At 49.1% G+C, this 6418-nt stretch overlaps 1 non-coding gene across 1 annotated transcript; it reads left to right on the top strand.

The window, feature by feature from the left end:
• The first annotated feature begins 5253 nt into the window (after nt 1-5253).
• On the top strand, nt 5254-5326 carry TRNAK-UUU (transfer RNA lysine (anticodon UUU)). The gene has a single exon. It is a non-coding gene; the product is annotated as a tRNA-Lys (tRNA).
• Nucleotides 5327-6418: the final 1092 nt, after the last annotated feature.

Here is a 6418-nt window from a genome sequence, read left to right as displayed (position 1 = left end):
CATTTATTTTGAGAGAGAGAGAAAGAAAGAGAGGAGGGGAGGGGCAGAGAGAGGGGGAAAGAGAGGATTCCAAATCTGCACCAAACGTCAGCACAGAGCCCGATTGGGGGGGGGGGGTGTTTCGAACTCACGAATGGTGAGGTCATGACCCGAGCCGAAACCAAGAGTCAGCCGCTTAACCCACTGAGCCACCCAGGCGCCCCAGTAAGAGCTGAATTTTCACAGCACCTTCTAGTACAGAAATCCATCCCTGTCCCCAGATGAACCAGGCCATGCTTGCTCAGAATTATGAATTGCTCATACATGGGCCACAGTATTAACAATTATGCCAGAAATTCTAGAAACAGATTTCACCTACCATGAAAGTGTCAAAAGAGGACTTCCATTTATGATTTTATTTTTCTTCTAACTGCACATGGTGGGTAGGGAACCTACAGAAACCAAAAATCCCTGCTACGGAATTACCAATGGTTCCGTTAATCTAGCCCCCTCCTCAGATCCTGTATACAAGTTTGTAGCACACCTTTCATTAGCAGGCTTGTTCCTCTGAAGACACAATGGAATGTTCTACAAGGATATATGGTCCAGGGCTAGACATTAGCAACAGAATCTTAAATGGAGAGAAATTTTCTTTAACAGTTATTTATTTTAATTTTTTAATGTTTATTTTTGATAGGACACAGAGGGGAGAGGAAGACACAGAATCCGAAGCAGGCTCCAGGCTCCGAGCTATCAGCACAAAGCCCGACGCGGGGCTTGAACCCACAGACCGAGAGATCATGACCTGAGCTGACAATAAGAGTCAGACCCTTATTTGAGCCACCCAGGCGCCCCATAGAGAGAAATTTTTTAAAAAAATAGAAGGGCGAGGGAGGGGGGGTGGCGCCTGGGTGGCTCAGTCGGTTAAGCGTCCAACTTGGGCTCAGGTCACCGTCTCACAGTTCGTGGGTTCGAGCCCTGCTTCGGCCTCTGTGCTGACAGCCCAGAGCCCGGAGCCTGCTTCGGATTCTGTGTCTCCCTCTCTCTCTGTGCCCCACCCCCACTCGCACTGTCTTTCTCTCAAGAAATAAACATGCATGGGGCGCCTGGGTGGCGCAGTCGGTTGAGCGTCCGACTTCAGCCAGGTCACGATCTCGCGGTCCGGGAGTTCGAGCCCCGCGTCAGGCTCTGGGCTGATGGCTCGGAGCCTGGAGCCTGTTTCCGATTCTGTGTCTCCCTCTCTCTCTGCCCCTCCCCCGTTCATGCTCTGTCTCTCTCTGTCCCAAAAATAAACGTTGAAAAAAAAAATTAAAAAAAAAATAAATAAACATGCAAAAAAATTTTTTTTTTTACCCAGAACCGGCCCCAGAGAACAGGAAAAAGACCACCACTGGAAGAGGAAATAGAAGCAAAAGGAAATTAGCACGGAAGGCAATAAGAAACCATCAATGCCCTTCTCCACTTTAAGAAGGACAGCCCTAGGGACGATATTCAGAACTCATTTCTAATCCAACTGCGCTGTTAAAAGCCGTACAACGTAAATAAGGAGCAGAGGGGAAGGAATCTCTGAGGAATCCTCTGGTAACCCAAATCCCAGATTAATTCAATCGACTTTTGGAAATTTCCTTTTCCCCTCCAAGCGGTCACACCTTTCATGAAGGGAGGGTCACACCTTTCATTGGCTGTCGGGATTCGGCTTCAACTCCAACTGTGTACCACCTGGCAGGTTGTGAATGCACTTGCACGAGAGTGGTCCGTTCCGCGGGTCCCGGGCGCAGAGAGGCGGAACCGTGGGCTTTGCTTGGATAGCACATCCCGGAGGGGTTAAATAGAAGGTGAACGAACCCGACGCTGACTCCGGTTCGATAGACCCGGCCCGCATCATTCTTTGCATCTCGACACCTTAAAATGTCTCGACGCGAACATTGCAGCCCTGTCCTCGGTTCTGGGTTAAAGCAGTGCCCCGTTTATACCTCCTGCCTTCACTTCCCCCTTCCAGGAACGATCGGCCGTTTGAAGAGGAGTGACAGCGCATTTTCATGGGAGATCAAGATTTCAGGCAATGCGTTTGGGGGGTGGGTTTAGGGTGGCTGTCTCCTTCTGTGAATTGAATTCTCAGACGTGCACTTAAGCTTGGGATACCGAGCGGTCCGGTGGTGAACGTGTAACTTGAGGGAAGAACCATGTGTGCAGACAAATGGCACAGAGCGACTCAAAAAAAAACCCCAAAAACCAAAAAACGACATTGTTTGGAAATTCTAGGGGCCCGGGTGCTTACATTTGTAGGTTCTAGTCAGAAGCTTCCCATGGAAAGACCAGACTTGTTCGCGGTCAGATGATGAACAGCTGTGCCCTTTAAGTCACCTAAAGTGAGTTTTTGCCTGGAGAGGGTAGCAAGCTAATTGGCTTCTCTGCTGGTGGTGTTACTCAAAAGAGAAAACAGGCTGGCCTAGGAGCAAATCTCCCTCGCGCATCTATGTATATATTCTAGATGAAGTCCCACACAAGTCAACAATATTCCACATCAAGTCAGAAAGCCAACACAGGTCAACAATAATGCAAACGCTCCCGGAAGCTGAGCAAAGGCATGGGAAAAGCCACAAAAGGTTACGTCCCCGTGGCCGATAGGCACACGTGAAAACACCCACGTCATCATGACGCATCGTTATGGTCTCCCACACCCAAGAAACTCCAGAAGGGTCGCCACGTCTAAAGGGCTCTTGACGAGACAGACAGAGGGCTAGGGGTAACTCTGAAGGGTGACACTGTGGGGACCCGGGAAGAAATTCCTCGCTAGTGCAGGGGTGGCTGGTGGGGGAGATCCTGGCCAGCGAGCACGCCACGGTTCAGGCACAGAGCTCTCTCACCTGGCAAGCAGGCTGGGGAGGAAATCGTGGCCTGAAGGGACCCATGCGAACTGGTGTACCGGGTAGGGCCGGAGGAAACGCTCGGCTGGTATTCTGCCGAGGCCAGGGTGGGCCCTCTGTGGATGGGCGCCCAGGAAGCGCTGCGAGGGCCGGGAAACCTTCTAGCACATCACACGGCCGAGGGAAGAAGTTTTCGGACGGGTGTGGCACTCACCCTGTGCTGGTCTACGCGATCCCACCGGGCTGAGACGAATAAGGCCCATCGGGTCAGGAGTGTGGTTACGTACGCAGATCCGACGTGCCACTCGGATCCCACTTCGGTGAAAGGCGTGTTGCCCCAGCTGCTGGGCGTGCTATTTGAACACAGCCTTTAGCTGCAGCTGGCCTAAAGCTAGCGGCCTCAGCCCAGGCCACACCCCTTCCCAGGTGGCCCAAGTCCAAGGTAGGATTGATTCATGGAGCATATACGAGCCCAGCTGACCTGGCCACATTTGCAACAATTATTAAGGCTTATTCTTGCTCTCGAGCTGCTCGTAGGATCTTCCTTGGGGGTGCATCATACCTCGACTCCTCCCTGTGCCCAGCCCTGCTTCCTTTCTTCCCCTTCCACAAGTGTTACTGCTAATAACACTTTCTAGCGAATAGCCTACCCACTAAGCTCAACCGGGTCCTGAGGAACGCTTCCCAAGGGAGCCACGCTAAGGCTTGAATAAGCAAATGGCGAGGATAGAAGCAATCAAAAACATCCTAGACGTGAGCCATCCGTTAGGCCTGAAAATGGTCCTGTTAAGTAAACGATGGAATACCCAAGTATGGAACTCAGAGAAGAGGCACAGAATGGAGACGGAAATTTGGAAATTCAAAATGTGTGGAGTCCCCCCCCCCCCCGCCAAAGGAATGGTGAGTGACCCCTGGGAGGCCGGCAAAGGGGATCTCACCTCAACAAGCACCCAGACAGGAAATGACCTGAAATTTCCCTCCGTACCCAAAGACACCAGGTCAGCACCAGCAAGAAAGATCCCGATCCTGCCACACTAAGCTATGGACCTGAATGCCCCTCTTCGTCTGCCACGGACAGGGAGCATCCCACCACACGGAGCACCTGCTCAGGAAGCTGTCTTTATCCCGGGGGGCCAGACGTAGCTCCCCCAACTGGAGGCACCGGCTGGCTCAGCTTGGAACAGCTCGTCCCACCAGCCAAAACCAGTGAGAACTTGGGGCCCCTGGGTGGCTCGGGTAGTTACACGTGCGACTCTTGGTCGTGGCTCAGGTCAGGATCTCAGGGTTTCGTGAGTTCGAGCCCCGCGTCGGGCTCGGTGGTGACAGCTCGGAGCCCGGAGCCTGCTTCGGCTTCTGTGTCTCCCTCTCTCTCTCTCTGCCCCTCCCCCACTCGTGCACGTGCGCACCCTCTGTCTCTCAAAATAAATACACCGAAAAATTTATTTTAAATAAATAGATCAACAGAACACATAAATAAACATGGAGCGCAGATAGAAAGTGCAAGGTGGGGACGGAGATGAGATCACCTAGAAAAGTAGTATTTGCACAGCTTGCAGGAACAATACCTTTGAAAAAGTAAGAAGACTGGGATCTGGGGGACGTCTAGGTGGCTCAGCCAATTAAGCACCCAACTCTTATTTTCGGCTCAGGTCGTGACCTCATGGTTCTCGAGATCAAGGCCCGCATCGGACACTGTCAGCGCCGAGCCTGCTTGGGATTCTCTCCCCTGTCTCTCTGCCCCTCCCCCCGTTCACGCCCCCTCTTTCTCTTTCAAAATAAGTCCATAAACATTACAAAAAAAAAAAAAAAGAAGAAGAAGAAGAAGAAGAAGGCTGGGATCTAGAACCCTCCTGGAGAAGTTTGTCCTTTATATGGAGGAAGACCATTCTTCATTCTAAAAAATACTGATGTGGATTGGAGGGGGAGCTTTGGCAGTGTGAGAATGAGGGCATGCCATCTGGTAGTTTCTACATTCTAAAGTCCATCAGAGGTGATGACTTTGGCGTCAGAGAGGTCTTTGTTAAATCCCGATTCGCCCACTCCCTCGCTACGTGACTCGCGTGACCTGGACCCTGTGACCTCTGTGACCTTGTCCCCTACCACTCTTGCCTGCCTTCCTCCACTCCAGCCACACTGACCCAAAAGGCAAACTCCCCCACGTACTCCTGCCTCAGATCTTCAAACCTTCTGTTCTTTCCTCTTGGGAAGCTCTTTGAACAGATAGACGTACGGCTTGTGTTCTGACAACCAAGGGCTACAGACTTGCTCAGATTAAGACTGCTATTTGATGCCGATATTCTGCGTGCAAGAATGGGAGTGGGCAGAATCGCCCGATCTATAGGTGGACAGCAATTATATTTTCAGTTCTTTGGTGCCTCGAAGTTACAAATATGTCCTAAAATGGGGCGCCTGGCTGGCTCAGTCGGTAGAGCGTGCGACCTTTGATCTCAGGGTCGTGAGTTCAAGCCCCGCGTTGGGCCGAGAGCTCACTTCAACAACAACAACAACAACAACGACAAATATGTCATAAAATACAGAACACATCTACAGACCTAGGCTAGTCACTTGAGCAAGCTCTCCGAGGTTTCTCTGCGAAAACCGTCTTCCCCTATGGTGAGTGGTCCTTTATTCCAATAATTGCGTTTTGTCTCTTTCTTGTGACGTGGGTAGCTTGGGACAAAGGGGGACTTTGGGTGGAGGTATCTTGTGGCGCTGAGAGTGACCTGAGATGGTAATTTCTTCTGGCAGATTCATCCCCCATCATCTCCTTAGGGACTCCGCAAAAATGCCACTTTATTGGAGGTCTCCCCTAATCCTACCCTTTCTAAAAACAGCTCCTACTCTCTATCCCCCTTACACGATCTTTTTTTTTTTTTTTGTATTTTTTTTTTCCTTAGCACTGATCATCACCTGCAAATATCCATTTCTTTGGTCTTGATCCACATTCCTCCACTAGAATATAGGCGCCGCAAGAGAAGCCATTTTGTTAAGTTGTTTTCTTCCCCAGCACCTAGAGCAGTGCCTAGCACACGGTCAGTGGTCAGTTCATATTTGCTGAATGTATGAATGTATGAATGTATGAAGGAGTGAAGGAATCCTCTCTAAGTCATAGCTCGCTCTTTCATGAAATGAAGTTAATAGCATCTACCCATATACATGTCTGAAGAACTAAATAAAACCAAATAAAACTAAATAAAAAAATCCAGGTACAAGGCCTACCGCTGTATCGGGTACACACAAGCATGTATGTATATATATAAGTATGTATATGTATATACATACATATGTGTATATATATGTGTATATATGTATACATATACACATATGTATATAGGTGTGTATATACACGTATGTATATATATGTGTGCGTATATATATGTATGTATATAGGTGTGTGTGTATATACGTATGTATATATATGTGTGTGTATGTATACGTATGTATATATATGTGTGTGTATATATACGTATGTATATATGCATGTGTGTGTATATATGTATGCACATATACATACGTATATATATGTGTATATATGTATGTATATATGTGTGTATATACGCATGTATATATAC

This window comes from Herpailurus yagouaroundi, unplaced genomic scaffold (genome assembly GCF_014898765.1).
Source record: "Herpailurus yagouaroundi ecotype Mexico unplaced genomic scaffold, PumYag 67641, whole genome shotgun sequence".
NCBI classification, from domain to species: Eukaryota; Metazoa; Chordata; class Mammalia; order Carnivora; family Felidae; genus Herpailurus; species Herpailurus yagouaroundi.
Note: the sequence above shows the minus strand (reverse complement) of the source record. Positions and strands in the feature narration are given on the sequence as shown.